Source organism: Heloderma suspectum, chromosome 4, assembly GCF_057233095.1.
Source record: "Heloderma suspectum isolate Gila_16-S chromosome 4, 16-S_ref, whole genome shotgun sequence".
NCBI lineage: Eukaryota > Metazoa > Chordata > Lepidosauria > Squamata > Helodermatidae > Heloderma > Heloderma suspectum.
Window position 1 is genome coordinate 10,704,354 of NC_139461.1, and position 17,646 is coordinate 10,721,999.

A 17,646-nucleotide genomic window follows, 5' to 3' on the forward strand; every position below is an offset into this window, starting at 1 on the left:
AAAACTGAGTGCCCTTCTCATCTGCACTGCCTCTGAGGCAGCATGGAGAAGCCCCATCCTCCACACTCCCAAAAGGAACACAGAGTGACTAAATAGGGGTGGGGCTGGGGGCATTCCGGGGTGGGGAGAGTGGAGATGTGAGTACGACACATCCATGTGTCATGTACGACACATCCCATGTGTAGTATGGAAGCTTCCTCTTCTGGTTCCCCGCCCCCCACCATTAGACAGCCGAAAACAGCTGTCTACCGAAAAATAGCAAGGCAGGAGAGGTGCAGAGTGACCAATCCCCCCGTGCCTCTCTTGCCTTGCTTTGGATAGGAGGCTGCCTCTGACGTTGGAGGCGGCCGCCTATCTAGTTAAGATTGCACCCTAAAAAGTCAATGAACACTGGCATAAAAACTTAAAACACAGCTGCAGCTACAGCCCAGTCTTCCTAAAAGCCTGCAATGATGGGACCAGGCATACACACATCGGGCCCCTCTTCTCACATGCTGCAGGAGCAGCAAGTGGAGAACATAAGAAGAGCCATGGTAGATAAGAGCCAGGGTCCATCTAGTCTAGCATTCTGTTCATATAGCGGCCAACCAGCTACCTGTGGGAAACCAACGAGCAAGACATGGGTGTAATAGGCCCCTCCCACTTGTATTCTCTAGCAGCTGGAATATATTTGCATACTGCCTCTGATACTGGAGGTAGTATAGGATAGCACCATCAGGACTAGTAGTCATTGACAGCCTTCTCCTCCAGGAATTTGTCCAATCTCCTTTTAAAGCCATTCAAACTGGTGACCTTCATTACATCTTGTGGTAGCAGATTCTACAGTTTAACTATGTGAGTATAGTTACACTGTGGAAGTTACTTACCCATTCACCAGTAGGGGTGTATGAGAAATTTGTTTCAGTTTGTTTTTTATCAGGATTTTACCGAATTTGTAGCTTCTGGATCAGACACTGACTTGGATGCCATCTGAAGACAAAGTTTGTACAACTCCAAGTTTGCAATATGATTTGTAGATTTAAAAAGAAAAAGAGAAAAACAGCAAGTGTACATTTCAAAAATGCATACATTTCAATATGAGCCCTTTCCAAAAATATATACAAATATGCTTTAATCATGGGAGAATAATGTTTACATTTCAAAAATGTGCGCAATTCATGTATACATTTTGAAAAATACACATTGAAATATGCTTTGATTTTCATGCTTTTTTTTTTTTTGAAGCTCACAATCTGATATGGACTTGAGTCAGAATGAGCTTCGAGATGGGATTTGGAGTTCGTTGGTGAGCTCAGTTTTTACTGATTCACACATCCCTACTGGTGAGTGTGACTACTGTGCTTACTGCTGGTGGTGTGCCTGTTGGCTGGCATAGAACATGTCCACTGTGCACACTAGGTGTGACTCTGCTTTTGCTCTGGACACATCAGGGGTGTTCATATGAACATCACTATTATTAGCTGCCTTGGGGTGGGTGTGCGTTTTTGCAACAGAAAAGTAGGTTAAGTACGGTCTTAATATAAATAAACAGTAATATTCAATGATGGAAAATTTTGACAGGGGCAATAAGATGTTCATTAGGTGAGTAATAAATGAGTCTAGGCACAGGTAGGGATGGACGAAAGGGACTTAACCTGGTCCCGCAGCTTGCTTCGTGGTGGGGGGGAGGCGCTTCGGTTCTCCCCCCAAAGTTCAGGCGAGGGGGGGGAGGCACCCCGCCTCGCCCGGCCGAAATTCAGGCCGGGGGAGAGGCGCCCCATCCCTCACCGGTGAAATTCAGGCCGGGTAGGAGCGCCCCGTCTACCTGGCCGCGAAAAAAAAAGTAAAAAAAACCCAAACCACACACACACCCGTGATAGGCTACGTAACGATTTACATAGCCTATCACGGCTAGATTTCCAAAGTCAGCCATGATAGGCTATGTAAATCATCACGTAGCCTATCACAGGTGACTTTGAAAAAAAAAAAGCACGTACGCAAATGGCGGCTCCCATGGGGACCGCCATTTGCGTTCCTTATTTTGGCACGTCTAGTCTACGTAAAGACTAGATTTACTAGCGTAAATTTAAATGTAGATTTACTAGCGTTCCCTTATTTTCGCCGTAGTCTACGTAAATCTTTACATAGACTACCGGGACCAAATAAGGAACGCAAATGGCAGCGCCCATAGGCCGCCGCCATTTGTGTATGTGCTTTTTTTTTTTTTCCAAAGTCACCTGTGATAGGCTACGTAACGATTAACGTAGCCTATCATGGCTGACTTTGGAAATCTAGCCGTGATAGGCTACGTTAATCGTTACATAGCCTATCATGGGGTTTTTGTTTTTGTTTTTTTTTACACTTTGTTTCGCGGCCGGGGAGACGGGGCGCTTCTCCCCGGCCTGAATTTCGGCCGGGCAAGGCGGGAAGCCTCCCCCCCCGGCCTGAATTTCAGCCAGGCGAGGCGGGACGGCTCCCCCCCCCTCGCCTGAACTTCGGGGGGAGAAGCGAAGCGCCTCCCCCCCACTTCGAAGCACCCCTGCGAAAAGTTTAGTGACTTTCGTACATCCCTAATTCACCAGCAAAAGGGGGTGGGGAGGGGGGGAGAGAGAGAGAGAGACCTACTCTGAGAGCACTAAGTGGCACTAAGTAGAAGGTACCAGGCTCTCAGTGATAAGAAAAAATCCATCCTGATCCAAGGACCAGGTGAGCCTATCGGAATTTGCCTGCCTGGTTGATGCAGCCTTGCTTGGACAACATGGAGAGGGATGGAGAAGACAGGCACCAAAAGGCCTCCAGCTGATTCCAGTGCACAGCATTGCTTCTTGACCAGGGGTGAGAAGAGAGGCTCCCACAGCCCAGGAAAGGTGCCCAAGTGGCCTCAGTGGCCTGAAGCAAATGTGGCTCCTGCCTGAAAAAACTATGGAGATCATTGTCTTAAAGGATGCCAGGCAAATACATAATGGTCCTCTCCACTGTGGGAATAACTGTACCTATTGAATTTGGTGGTGCAGATGGGTTGCTTAAATAGTGGCTTCTTTCTTCCAGCTATGATTCACCAGTTTTACCACACATGTTCCACCACCTTCTATCCATGCATAATTCAAAATTGACAGGGCAGCTATTGCCTCTTAATTACATTACCAAAATTAATGAGCTTTAAAACTATGTAGACATATGGTTTGATTCCTTAGTTATTAAATCTTCACATCAGAAAATAGGATCTGACAATTGTAGTGAATGGAAACACAGAAAATAAGCTGGGCGGAGGGAGACATGAGGGCTTTAGAATGTTTACATGGATTTATCTGAGTGAATTTATTCTAGCTCTTACTTGAAGACTGGATGGGGGAGGGCAGGAAACAAGATATTTAATGGCAAAGTGTGGATTGGGTCATGAGTAGCGATGGGCAATCCGCTCACCAGACCCCTGCTGGCCACTTGACCCTGCTTGGCATGCATACTGTCCCACTCTGCTGAGCCACCATTCTGTGCAAAATGGTGGCTTGGCCCTTTTCATAAAGGCCAATTTGACATAAATGGCGGCTATAAAGAAGCTCATGTATGCAACATTACAGGTGTCAATGGTCTACAGAGATGATTTACACTTGTAATGTTGTGTAAATTGTCCTCCTTACAGCCACCATTAATGTAAAATTGGCCTTTATGGAAAAGGCTGAGCGGAGCTACCATTTTGCACAGAACGATGGCTCAGCAGAGGAGCAGGACATTGAGTCAGGCAAGTATGGTGGTCTGTGGACTCCAGTCCAGGGTAGGGATGACATTCAGCCACCCCGAAATCCATCACGGATTTCAGCCCCCCCAAATCCATCACGGAACGGCCTGCCACCCCCCTGCCCCCCACAGATCCCCCCCAGGATGAGACTTACCTGGGGCAGATGTTTCGGATGGTGGCGGTGGAGGCGGCGGCTGGTCTTCTGACCGGCTGCCGCCGCTGCCATTTGCAGTCTGTGTTTCGTTTTCAGAATTTGTTTTTGCAAAACAAAATTTTTGCAAAATTTGTTTGCAGTCTGTGTTTTGTTTTTCAAGATCATGGCATCTGTCCCCATCACTGCTTATTTAACTTATATGCAGAGTACATCATGAGAAACGCCGGGTTGGATGAATCACAGGTCGGAATTAAGATTGCCGGGAGAATTATCAACAGCCTCCGATATGCAGATGTTACCACCCTAATGGCAGAAAGCGAAGAGGATCTCAAGAGCCTCTTGTTGAGGGTGAAAGAGAAGAGTACAAAAGCTGGTTTGAAACTCAACATTAAAATAACGAAGATCATGGCATATGGCCCCATCACTTCCTGGCATATGGAAGGGGAAGAAATGGAAGCAGTGACAGATTTTATTTTCTTGGGCTCCAAGATCATCGCAGATGGTGACTGTAGCCATGAAATTAAAAGACGCTTGCTCCTTGGGAGGAAAGCTATGGCAAACCTAGACAGCATAGTAAGAAGCAGAGACATCACCTTGCAGACAAAGGTCTGTATAATCAAAACTATGGTTTTCCCAGTAGTAACGTATGGCTGTGAGAGCTGGACTATAAGGAAGGCTGAGCGCCGAAGAATTGATGCTTTCAAACTGTGGTGCTGGAGAAGACTCTTACGAGTCCCCTGGACTGCAAGGATCACGAAGAGTCGGACATGACTTAACAACTGAACAACAACAACATCTGCTCACTTGTGAAGTGATGGGAAGCTCTGTTGAGTTCCTTCTCTGGGAAAGAAAGGGAGAAAGAAGGGAGAAAAAGGCAGGGGGGTTGCTCTTCTGAGCAGAAAGGATGGAAGAAGTCCTCTTTCCTTCTCTCCCTTGCTGCTTGTTCTATGAATTTGGATTGCTGTTTTTATCCTTTTTTCTCTCAGGATGTAATAATCTGAATAAAACAGAACAAGTCTTTCTTACAAGATTACTCGAGGATACGGGAAAATGGATTTTTAGGTGTCATACATTAAGGGAAGGAAGAAGACAATGGGATTCTCTTTCTTTCCTGATGTGAGGAAAGGATGGGAGTTGATGGATGCATATTTCTGGCTTTCACAGGTCCAAATGAACAAGATAGCTAGGGGGATTTTGGTGATGGTCTTGCACAATACACAATACTGGGTTTTCAGGGTCTTACAGCTTTAAAAGACATTGAATTCTTTATTTTCACTTCTATTTTGCTTAAACAGGAAGGTTAGAAATCAGCATAAAATATTTTTATGGTGGGGGCTTCTGTAGTTGTTGTCCTGAGGCAAGATCTGAAATTTGCAAGTGTTAACTGAGTAATTAAAGCAATCAGAGCACAGTGGCTGGCCAGAAAGTTTATGCAAGAAGTCTGCATCTCCTCTTGGGTTGTGCAAGTCCTTAACATCCTATGGGACCTGTTTTTCTGCCCTTCTCCAAGACCAAAAATCCCTAGTCCCCATCCTAGTCCCCATCCAGACCACAGGCCACATTTTCCCAGATCAGCAGAATTTGGGGGTACTTTGTAACATGGGGATTGAACCCTGGACCTTCCGCATGCAAGGCAAGTGCTCTGCCACTGAGCCATGGTAGGCTATATGCTGCCTTCAGTATCAGAGGCAGTATACCTATGTACACAGTTGCCCTCATGTCCTGCTTGTGGGTTTCCTGTGGGGAGCTGGTTGGGCACTGTGTGAACACAATGATGGATTAGGTAGAGCTTGGTCTGATCCAGCAGGACTCTTCTTCTGCTCTTAAGTAAGTAAAATGATGAACTACCAAGACAAATGTAATCCATCATCCATGTACCATCATACACATAGCCTCCATGCATCACCATACATGTACCATCATTCAGCATATTGGCGGCGGGGTGGGTGGGATAATATGGATTATTCCAAACCAGTTTGTGGATAACCAAGGATGCTGTCATCATTAAGTTGAAGGTTATTCAACATTAGGGGTGAACGAAAGTCACTTACCTTTTCTCACAGCTTTTTCGCGGTGGGGGGGAGCGCTTCGCTGCTCCCCCCGCGAAGTTCAGGCCGGGGGGGGAGGCTTCCCGCCTCGCCCGGCCGAAATTCAGGCCGGGGAGGAGGCTTCCCGCCTCGCCTGGCCGCGAACACGAAAGTAAAAAAAAAAAAGTCCCCTGATAGGCTACGTGACGATTCACGTAGCCTATCACGGCTAGATCTGGAAAGTCAGCCGTGATAGGCTACGTGAATCGTCACGTAGCCTATCACGGGTGACATTAAAAAAAAAAAAAAAAAAAGCGCGTACGCGAATGGCGGCCCCCACAGGGAGCCGCCATTCGCGTTCCTTATTTAGTTGCTGTAGTCTACGTCAATGTTTACGTAGACTACGGCGAAAATAAGGGCAACGCAAATAGCATTGCCCTTATTTTCGCCGTAGTCTATGTAAACATTGACGTAGACTACAGCAACCAAATAAGGAAGGGGAATGGCGGCTCCCTATGGGGGCCGCCATTCGCGTACGCGCTTTTTTTTTTTTTTTAAAGTCACCCGTGATAGGCTACGTGACGATTCACGTCACGTAGCCTATCACGGCTGACTTTGCAAATCTTGCCATGATAGGCTACGTGAATCGTCACGTAGCCTATCAGGGGACTTTTTTTTTTTTCTTTCATTGCAATGGCGGGGGCGGCAGCCGGTCGAAAGACCGGCTGCCGCTCCCGCCCCGCTCGAACACCGGACGAACCGCCAGCCGGACCCGCCGCCGGGAGGGACATTCAGGGAAGGTAAGTCCCGTCCCGGGGGGGGGGCGGGGGGCGGCGGAGGATTTCTCCCTGAAACTTGTTCGGGGGGCCGAACACGTTGGCGCTCGGCCCCCTGAAGTTTCGGGGAGAAATTCTCCGCCATCCCTATTCAACATCCAAAGCCATAAATGAGTTTGAGTCCGGCTGTTCTGCCAGCAAATGCTGTAGTAATCCTATGTGTTGGTTGGGCTCCAGAAGTCACGGTTAGCCATATACAGCTTTGGCACATTCTTTTGCCCAGCCCATTGGTAGGGATGTACAAAAGTGACTTACCTTTCATGGATTATGTTGATGGTGGGGGGGGGAGGTGCTCCATTCCTCCCCCCGGAATCCTCGAATGGCTGGCTGTGCTCCGTGGCAGCTCTGCGGAGCAGCCAGCCAGGCCCGGCCTGGCCAGGCCAGAGCTGTCTGCAGCCAGATTTCCGGCTGCAGAGGGCTGTGGGTAAAAAAAACACCTAAACCGCATACGCAAATGGCGGCGGCTACAGCCGCCGCCATTTGCATTCCTTCTTTTTACCGTCTTAATCTATGTAAATATTTACGTAGATTATGATGGCGAAAATAAAGGGGAACGCAAATAGCGTAGTGGGCGCTATTTGCATCCCTTTTCCATCCACCGTTTTAGCCTACGTAAATCTTTATGTAGGCTAAAACGGCGAATCAAAAGGGGATGCAAATAGCGCCCACTACGCTATTTGCGTTCCCCTTTATTTTTGCCATGAAAGTCTACGTAAATATTTGCGTAGATTAAGATGGTAAAAAGAAGGAACGCAAATGGCGGCGGCCATAGCCGCCGCCATTTGCGTACACGGGTGTATTTTTTCAAACCCACCCAACCATGATAGGCTATGTAAAGATTTACGTAGCCTATCACGTCTTTTTTCTCTTTTTTTAAAACCTAGCCATGATAGGCTACATAAATCTTTACGTAGCCTATCATGTCTTTTTTTTTTTTTACACAAGCCTGGAAATGGCGGCAGTGGCAGCCGGTCAGAAGACCAGCCGCCGGAGCTGCCACTGGAGCCGCCGCCACCCGGAAGATCCACCCCAGGTGAGTCTCGTCCTGAGGGGCAGGGGGTGGCAGGCCATTCTACCACGGAGTTCGGGGGGCTGAATGCACTGGCATTCAGCCCCACCGAGATCCGTGGTGGAATTCTCTGACATCCCTACCCATTGGGTAGGAACCTAGAGTTGGAAGGGGCAGTTTGGGGCATCGAGTCCAACCCTCCCCCCAGTTCAGTGCAGAAACTAGAATAGTTTCCAGCCCTGCTGGATCTGACCAAGGCTGGTCCAGGATTCTGATGGCCAGCCAGGTGCCTGCAAGCAGGGCTTGAAAGACAAATGTTCTTTTGGGCTGCATTAATAGCAGTATAGCCTCCCAATCACATGAAGTACTAGTTCCCCTCTACTCAGCACTGGTTAGGCCTCATCTGGATTATTGTGTCCAGTTCTGGGCACCTCACATGAAGAAGGATGCAGACAAACTGGAAAAGGTTCAGAAGAGGGCAGTGAAGATGGTCAGGGGACTGGAAACAAAGGCCCATGAAGAGAGATGGAAAGAACTGGGTATGCTTAGCATTGAGAACAGAAGACTGAGGGGAGATAGGATAGCACTCTTCAAGTACTTGACAGGTTGTCACAGAGAGGAACGCCAGGATCTCTTCTTGATCATCCCAGAGTGCAGGACATGGAATCATGGGCTCAAGTGACAGGAAGCCAGATCCCTGCTGAACATCAGGAGAAACCTCCTGACTGTTAGAGCAATACAACAATGGAACCAATTACTGGGGGTGGGGGCTCTCCCACACTGAAGGCATTCAAGATGAGGCTGGACAGCCACCTGTCAGGGATGCTTTGACTTGGACTCCTGCCTTGAGCAGGGGGTTAGATGCGATGGTCTTATAGGCCTCTTCCAACCCGACAATTCTATGATCCTATGATATGGGCGGGGGACTCAGTGGCAGTGCCTACCTTATGGGATGCCTTTTAAACATAGGTTCAGCAATCCCACCCACTTCAGGCTCTTAGGAGGTCAGTTAAGACCACTTTGTCCTGGAAAACATTTGGAGAAAGGTGAATTTGATTCCAGACTTGTATTGCTTTTTTGAGAACTGCTACTATCCTAGATGTGCAATTGTTAATTTTGCTGGCTTATATTTATGTTAATTGATTTGATTGTATCGCATGAACTGGGTTTGATGGGTGTTCTAACTGATGTTAGCTGACCTGAAGCTTCCTTTGAAGCATGTGGCAGCATATGAACTGAATAACTGACACTAAGGATGGACGAAAGGGACTTACCTTGTCCCGCAGCTTGCTTCGTGGTGGGGGGGAGGTGCTTTGGTTCTCCCCCCGAACTTCAGGCGAGGGGGGGAGGTGCCCCATCCCTCGCCGGCGAAATTCAGGCCGTGGAGGAGCGCCCCGTCTCCCCGGCCACAAAAAAAAAAGTAAAACAACAACAACACACACCCGTGATAGGCTATATAAAAATTTGCGTAGCCTATCACGGCTAGATTTCCAAAGTCAGTCATGATAGGCTACGTAAATCGTCACGTAGCCTATCACAGGTGACTCTGGAGAAAAAAAAAAGCACGTTATTATTTTTATTTTGGCACGTCTAGTCTACGTAAAGATTTACGTAGACTACGGCGAAAATAAGGGCAACGCAAATAGTGTTCCCTTATTTTCGCTGTAGTCTACGTAAATCTTTACATAGACTACCCCTGTCCAAATAAGGAATGCAAATGGCGGCGCCCATGGGGCGCCGCCATTTCGTACGCGCTTTTTTTTTTCCAAAGTCACCCATGATAGGCTACGTGACGATTTACGTAGCCTATCACGGCTGACTTTGGAAATCTAGCCATGATAGGGTACGTAAATCATCACGTAGCCTATCATGGGTGTGTTTTTTTTTCCTGTAATTTTTTATTTTGTAATGGCGGCAGCTGTGACTGGTTGGGAGACCGGCCGCCGCCCCTGCCCCCGCCGAAACGCCGCCGAAATGCCGCCGGGACCCGCCGCTGAGAGGGACATTCGCTGAAGGTAAGTCCCATCCCGGGGGGGGCCAGCGGAGAATTTCCCCAACACTTTCAGGGGGCCGAATGCGTCGGCACTCGGCCTCCCGAAGATTCGTGGAGAAATTCTCCGCCATCCCTAACTGATACATACATTTTACACTCTAACACTGAATGTATCTTTGCTGAACATTCTTACCCTAGTGAAAATTCTTTGTTCCCCACTCCTAAGAAGAAATGGAACCCCTGCCCCCCTCCAATATATCTATGATTCTATAAGTGCTTTGAGAGAGAGCAGAGTGGCTAGCAAAGTCACTGTCTGTCAGGATTGCCCCTATTGCCTTCTGAATCCTCCAATAGCCAGAATCAACACTCAGACAAAAGGGCTGCTTTCCAAGGCTTTAATTCCATTCACCCTAATGAAGCTTACATATGCTAATTGCCTGAGACTCAGAGGAAATACAAAGGAACAGCCTACCATGGGTTTCAAGTGTTAGGATGCCAGTTGGTCTCCGTTTGGGGAAAAGTGTGGCAACTCTCTGAACTTAAGGAGTAGGAGGGGAAGGTCTCCCCCTCTCCTGTGGGGCCTTGGGGTGCAGCTGTTGACGTCAAGCCAATCGGGCTGAGCGCCTAAGCTCGGCTCCCACAACCTCTCGCTTGTGCCTGCGCCTGCACCTTGCATCTAAAAGCTCAAGTTGTCCCTCCCTGTCCATGCCAGGGTCACTGTCGCTCCCAGGAATGTGAGCGGGGGGGGCTCCCCCTCCAGCTGCGCCTCTGAAATCTGAGAGCGTTCCTCTCCCATGGATTGTATCTCCTCCTCAGAATCAGAGCTGCTTTGGGACTCTGTGGGCTCAGATCCAACCCTGACATTGTCCGAGGCAAGAGAAAGGAAGGCTGTGATTTTACACAAAAAGGAGCAGCTTGTTCAGGATTTCCATTTCACCTAATAATCAAGTTATGTAAATGTGACGCATTACAGATGTATGTCTAATTTGGCTGTTCATGTTTATGACGATCCCCATTAAAGCCTTCCCCATCATACTGGCAGTGGCAAGAGAAAGCAACTATTTCCTTAAAACCAATGTTTTTTGTCCTGACCTTTTTAGAAAACATAGCAGTGAGCTGTAGTATTTGAATCATTTTTTGAAATGTGCTTTTTGCAAGTGTTTTAATCAGCCGTTCACTTATTGGAATGCTGATGTTTGGGCCTTCAGGGTCAGCAGATGGAGACTGAATAGATTAATTTAAATATAGAGGGCGAGTTAGAGAGAAAAGCTTGTTTGGCTTTAAGCACATTAGTTTCTAACGACTGGCCGTGTTCCTTTGTTTTACTTATTTATTGCAGAAGTATGTATTAAAATAAAAGGAGCACGTTTTCCTCCATTAAGGGTCTGTTCAACTTAAGGTCTTGGAACCACTGCCACTTCAATTGCCATGCTTCTTGTACTCAACGCTATAGCATAGAACAGGTCAGCCATGCACTGAAGATATGAAATTGCCTTATACTGACTCAGGCAGCCTAACCCAGTACCACCTGTTCTGACTCTCCAGGGCTGAATCTTTCCTAGCTCTGATACCAGAGTTTCTCTAGCTGGAGATGACCGGGACCGAAATTAAGAACATCTGCATGCAAAGTACATAGTCTGCCACTGAGCTATGGGTCCCCTAATTAATTAATTAATTAATTATGTTGGGTCATTAGTATAGCAAACCTAGTGTTATCTAGTTTATGAAACTCAGTACGGCAAGATGTAGTTATGGTCACTGACTTCCACAGCTTTATTAAGGTACACTGGTCAGGAGGCTGGGATTGGCTGCAGCTCCCTGGTGATTTTATGTTCAATGGCAAATCTGGGTTTTCTGAAGTGTAATGTGTGAAATGGCCCTCAAACCAGCTACATCCTCATGTCATTCCAAGAAATCAGACTCTACAATATTCAGGGTCTTCTGATGACTTAATTTAAATGCATATTCTTCAAGAACTCTGGTAAAAACTTCATTTTAATCTACTTAGTTTGCATATTAATCAAAGTCACATTTTAAAATTTGAGACTGAGCTAGTTGAAGTCATCAATCAAAAATTAAACCTGGCTTCATATTAATGTATGAAACGGGAGCCGGCTTCTATTAATCATTGGTAGGTGGGTTCAAGGAAATCTCTTTATTTCAAAAACCTTTGTTCTCTACAACACATCCCCCTGCCCTGAACCCTGGATTAAAACTGGAGGGATGCATAGGACATTTCATGCTCATATTCAAAATTATACAAGTAATGTATTCCATCTAAGAATCCAGCATGCATAGCACATGTAGGGGCTATTTTTGCTCAGCTTAAAAGAGCCAGCCATATCATCTCCCTAAAGAACACAAGAAGAGCCATGGTGGATCAGACCAAGGGTCATCTACTCCAGCATTCTCTTCACACAGTGGCCAACCAGCTTCCCACGTGAAGCCCACAAGCTGGACATGAGTGCAATAGTACCTACATGCTTGTGTTCCCCAAGGAATGACATATAGAGGCATACTGCTTCTGACATTGGAGGTAGCATATAGTAATCATGACTACTAGTCATTGATAGCCCTGTTCTCCATTTCTTCCAACAATGCTACAGTCCTGGATATATTCTTATCAGGAGATTAAGCTTCCTGGCTCATTTTCATGTTCCTCCTCCTCCATTCCTTCTCTGGGGAGGATGTGAGAACTAACTGTTGCAGAATAAGGTCTGTGTGACTACATCTGAGATAGAAGACAACTGCAAGCTTTAAACAGGACCTTTACTTAATATTGACAGGCATCTTCTTCTTACAACTAAAATAAAGTATGTAGGAAAAAGTGAAACCAAAGCCAACACCCAGGTCGGGAGGCCTCATAGAACTGACTTCTCAGGTGTCTGGTTTCCCATGGCTGAGCTTGGTTCCACAGCATCTCCCTGTGACCCAGAATCAGTGTCACAGGCTATAGCTCCCTCCAGACTGGGACAAGGCCTGATGATAAGGCAGTTTCCTATGATTCTGAAACATTAAAAAAAGGTGAGGTGTACCCCCCCACACACACAAAAACGGTCACCCCATCAAGGTCCCCAAATTTGGTCAAAAGAGTTCAACTAAGAAATTTTAGTTCAGCACTGCAAGGATTAGCCCCTTGAACTGAGGCTGGATATGGATGGGTGACAAATGAAGATCAAATAACATTGGCATACTGTACTTTATATGGTGACTCCTGGAAAACAGACTGGTAGCATAATTTCCCACTGATTGAAGTCTTTGCATGCTTTTAAAGGGCAGCTCATCATAGAGCACATTATGATAATCCAGACTGGTGATTACTATTGCATGAATGACTGTGGCCACATCTATGTAGAGCAGTATCTTTTATTGGTAGGGATGGTGGAGAAATCCGCCATGGACTCCAATGACGATGGATTCTTTAGAATCTGGCCCCCTGGAGTCCATGGCGGAATGGACTGCTCCCCCCTTCCTAAGGATGTAAGAATGTCACTTACAGTTTTGTTTCATGGCATCCATGGTGGGGGGGAGGTGCTCCATCCCTCCCCCCAAAATCTTCACTGGCCAGCTCCACTCCACAGCGACTCCATGGAGCCACCAGCTGGGGCCGCCCACAGCGACATCCAGCCGCTGCTGGGCTGTACAGGGACGTAAATGGCAGCAGCCGTAGCTGCTGCCATTTGCGTCCCTGCCTTTTGCCGTGATAGTAGGGGTGGACGAAAGGCACTTACTTTCGTCGAAGCTTGTTCGCGGTGGGGGGGAGGCACTTTGCTGCTCCCCCCACGAAGTTCAGGCCGGGGGGGGAGGCTTCCCGCCTCGCCCTGGCCGAAATTCAGGCTGGGGGGGAGGCTTCCCACCTCACCCGGCCGAAATTCAGGCCGGGGAGGAGGCTTCCCGCCTCGCCCGGCCACGAAATCCATTAAAAAAAAAACAAAAACGCCCCTGTGATAGGCTACGTGACGATTAACATAGCCTAGCACAGCTAGATCTGCAAAGTCAGCCGTGATAGGCTACGTTAATTGTCACGTAGCCTATCACGGGTGACTTTTTTTTTTAAAAAAGTGCGTACGCTAATGGCGGCCCCCATAGGGAGCCGCCATTCGCGTTCCTTATTTAGTCGCTGTAGTCTACGTAAATGTCCGTACGCGCTTTTTTTTTTAATTCACCCATGATAGGCTATGTGACGATTTACGTAGCCTATCACGGCTGACTTTGCAAATCTAGCCATGATAGGCTACGTTAATCATCACGTAGCCTATCACGGGGGCGTTTTTTTTTTTTCTTTTATGGGAATGGCAGCGGCGGCAGCCAGTCGAAAGATCGGCTGCCGCTCCCGCCCCGCTCAAACACCCGCCGAACCGCCGCCGGACCCGCCGCCAGGAGGGACATTCGGCGAAGGTAAGTCCCATCCCGGGGGGGGGTGCGGGGTGCGGGGGGGTGCGGAGGATTTCTCCCCGAAACTTGTTTGGGGGGCCGAACACGTTGGCGCTCGGCCCCCCGAAGTTTCGGGGAGAAATTCTCCACCATCCCTACGTGATAGGCTACGTAAATACTTATGTAGCCTATCATGGCAAAAGGCAGGGACGCAAATGGCATAGCAGCTGCCGTTTACATCCCTGCCCTTTGCCGTGATAGGCTACGTAACTATTTACGTAGCCAATCACGGCCTCTGCAGGGATGCAAATGGCATCCCTGCATTAGCCGTGATAGGCTACATAAATACTTATGTAGCCTATCATGCCGCAGACACAGCCGCCATTCGCAAAGCACCAGCGAACGGCAGCAGGTAAGTTCCGTTCCGTGCGCATTTCATGGGGTGGGGGGCTTCGCTCTGCCATGGATTCTGGGGGGCTGAATGTGCTGGCATTCGGCCTCCCTGGAATCCGTGGTGAAATTATCTGACATCCCTACCCCTGCCACCCCGCGAACTAAGGTTGGGATGGACCCTACCTGGCGCTGGCTGGTCCGGGTCTGTCCTCTTCGTTCTGCAGCTGGGGACGCCATTTGCGTCCCTGCTCTTTGCTGTGATAGGCTACACAAATATGTATGTAGCCAGTCATGGCAAAGGCAGGGATGCAAATGGCATCCCCTACGCTGGACGCCATTTGCGGCCGCAGCCCAGCAGTGGATGGAAGTCTGGCTGCGGACTGCCCTGGCTCGTGGCTCTGCAGACTTGCCGCAGAGCAGAACTGGCCGGGGAGGATTCCAGGGGGAGGGATGGATCGCCTCCCCCCCAACAGACCCCAGAGCGGACTGGTAAGTGGGATTCGTACACCCCTATTTATTGGGTTGAGATTTTTTGGATTTTGTTTTCCATCCTGTGGAAGCTGTTCAGAGAACATTTTGGCTGAAGACTGATGAATGATATGACAATGTCAACACAGAAGTAAGTCCCATTGAGGTCAATGAAGCTTTCTTCTAGGTAAGTGTGCACAGGATTACAGCCTATGTCTCCTAATGCGAAGAGAAAACTCCCTGGAAAAGACTCTGATGCTGGGAAAGACTGAAGGCAAAAGGAGAAGGGGACGGCAGAGGATGAGATGGCTAGATAGCATCACGGATGCAATGAATATGAACTTGAGCACGCTCCGGGAGAGAGCGCAGGACAGGAAGGCCTGGCGTGCTATGGTCCGTGGGGTCACGAAGAGTCGGACACGACTGAACGACTGAACAACAACAACAATACATGCATAGAAAAAAAAATACATCATCATCATCATCATTCCTTTGATGTCCATACAAATTGGTTCCCTTTGATTTGTATGAATCAATCAGTCTCTCCTGGATTGATCGATCCAAAGAATTCAGTGGGAACCAGTTTGAATGAATCTTTGAGTGCTGTACAAGGGACGGGGGAGAACTTAGCTTGGTTTATATTTTTAAGTAGACCTATCTCACATGCACTTCCCAGACTCATATCCTGATTGGAACATGGTTATCTTTCAGATTGCACACATCTCTGAATGTTGCAATGCAGTTCTTAGCTCAAAAAGTACATTCATAGAATTATAGAATCATAGAATTGTAGGGTTGGAAGGGGCCTACAAGACCATCGAGTCCAACCCCCTGCTCAGTGCAGGAATCCAAGTCAGAGCATCCCTGACAGATGGCTGTCCAGCCTCGTCTTGAAGGCCTCCAGTGTGGGAGAGCCCACCACCTCCCCAGGTAATTGGTTCCATTGTCGTATTGCTCTTACAGTCAGGACGTTTTTCCTGATGTTCAGCCAGAATCTGGCTTCCTGGAACTTGAGCCCATTATTCTGTGTCCTGCACTCTGGGATGACTGAGAAGAGATGCTGGCCTTCCTCTGTGTGACAACCTTTCAAGTACTTGAAGAGTGCTATCATATCTCCCCTCAGTCTTCTCTTCTCAAGGCTAAACATGCCCAGTTCTTTCAGTCTCTCTTCATAGGGTTTTGTTTCCAGTCCCCTGATCATCTTTGTTGCCCTCCTCTGAACCCTCTCCAGTTTGTCTGCATCCTTCTTAAAGTGTGGTGCCCAGAACCAGACACAGTACTCCAGATGAGGCCTAACCAGTGCTGAGTAGAGGGGAACTAGTAGTTCCCGGGATTTGGAAGCTATGCTTCTATGAATGCAGCCCAAAATAGCATTTGCCTTTTTTACAGCCACATCACATTGTTGGCTCATATTCAGCTTGTGATCAACAACAATTCCAAGATCCTTCTCGCTTGTAGTGTGGTTGAGCCACGTATCCCCCATCTTGTAACTGCTGTATTTTATGGAAATCTCTGTATAAAGTGCACATGGTAGGAAAAGTTGTATATCAAAACAATGTGAGTTCATGGGTAGCGCTGTATTGTAAAATAACCCAAAATGTTTGGAAATGCTTGTTTCTGGAATGGGGCAGGTCAGTGGAGATCACAGAAGGGACCTGCTCTGACCTGTCCCAATCTCAAAACAAGCATTTCTGTTCCTTCCTGGAACCTTGTGCAGCAGTTGGTAAGCTCTACCTGTGAGTAAGTATGTACTGATTGTGTAAAACGCATTCCATCTGTGTTTAGCAGATTGCCATTGTCCACCCACTGACAGAATCAGATTTAATAGTTTCCGAACTAGGACAAATTCACACATGTGAACATGTACAAATTCCCCCAAATGTGCATTTTCACTCTTTAGCCTATGGGGAAAATGCACATTTTTGGCCAGTGTTTTAAAATTGTTGTGTGTTTTTCTACAGCAAAATTTGCGCAAAATTTGGGAAAGTTTAAAAAACAGCCTGCAAGTCCACAAAATCCACCCAACAGGGGGAAAAGCTGGTCCACTGCAGAATCTGCTGGTCGGATTCTTAAAAATCTGAACTCATTTGGTTCCATTGCAAATTTCTCTGGCATCCCTACCTGTGAGAAACTGTTTGAGAATTTCTCCTGCCCTTGGAGAAATTCGGCGCCCCTCAATTTTTCTGTCCAGAAATAGCATAGAGAAATGTGAGAGGCCATTTCTGCACAGCTGTATTATTTTTGGAATCACAGAAACCCAGTTGTGCAAGTGTTCACTCCCATGAGTACAACGGAACTGGCAGAAGCAGATGGATACTGACCTTTGTGTCTTAAAAAAAATAAAAAATACTGATGCAAAAATTAGAATGGACTTGTGATGAAATACATGCAAAACTGATGTGGACTGGATGTAGATTTATTCATCTATTCCAGTTCTGTACACCAATGATGGGATCCAAAGTACAATGCCATGTCCCAGGACATGGTTTGTGTCATGTTCTCCAGCCTTGACCTGTCCTCTGGCTCTGAAGAGGACTCAGAGGTAGAAGAGACTCCTTCCATTACTCTGGTCCCCACTAGGCCAGGGCCTCCCAGACCAGATGAGGTGCCTCTACCTGACTCCTCTGGTGCAGAAGACAGTCCCCCATTACAGCCTTCACCATCTCCACCCCGTAGG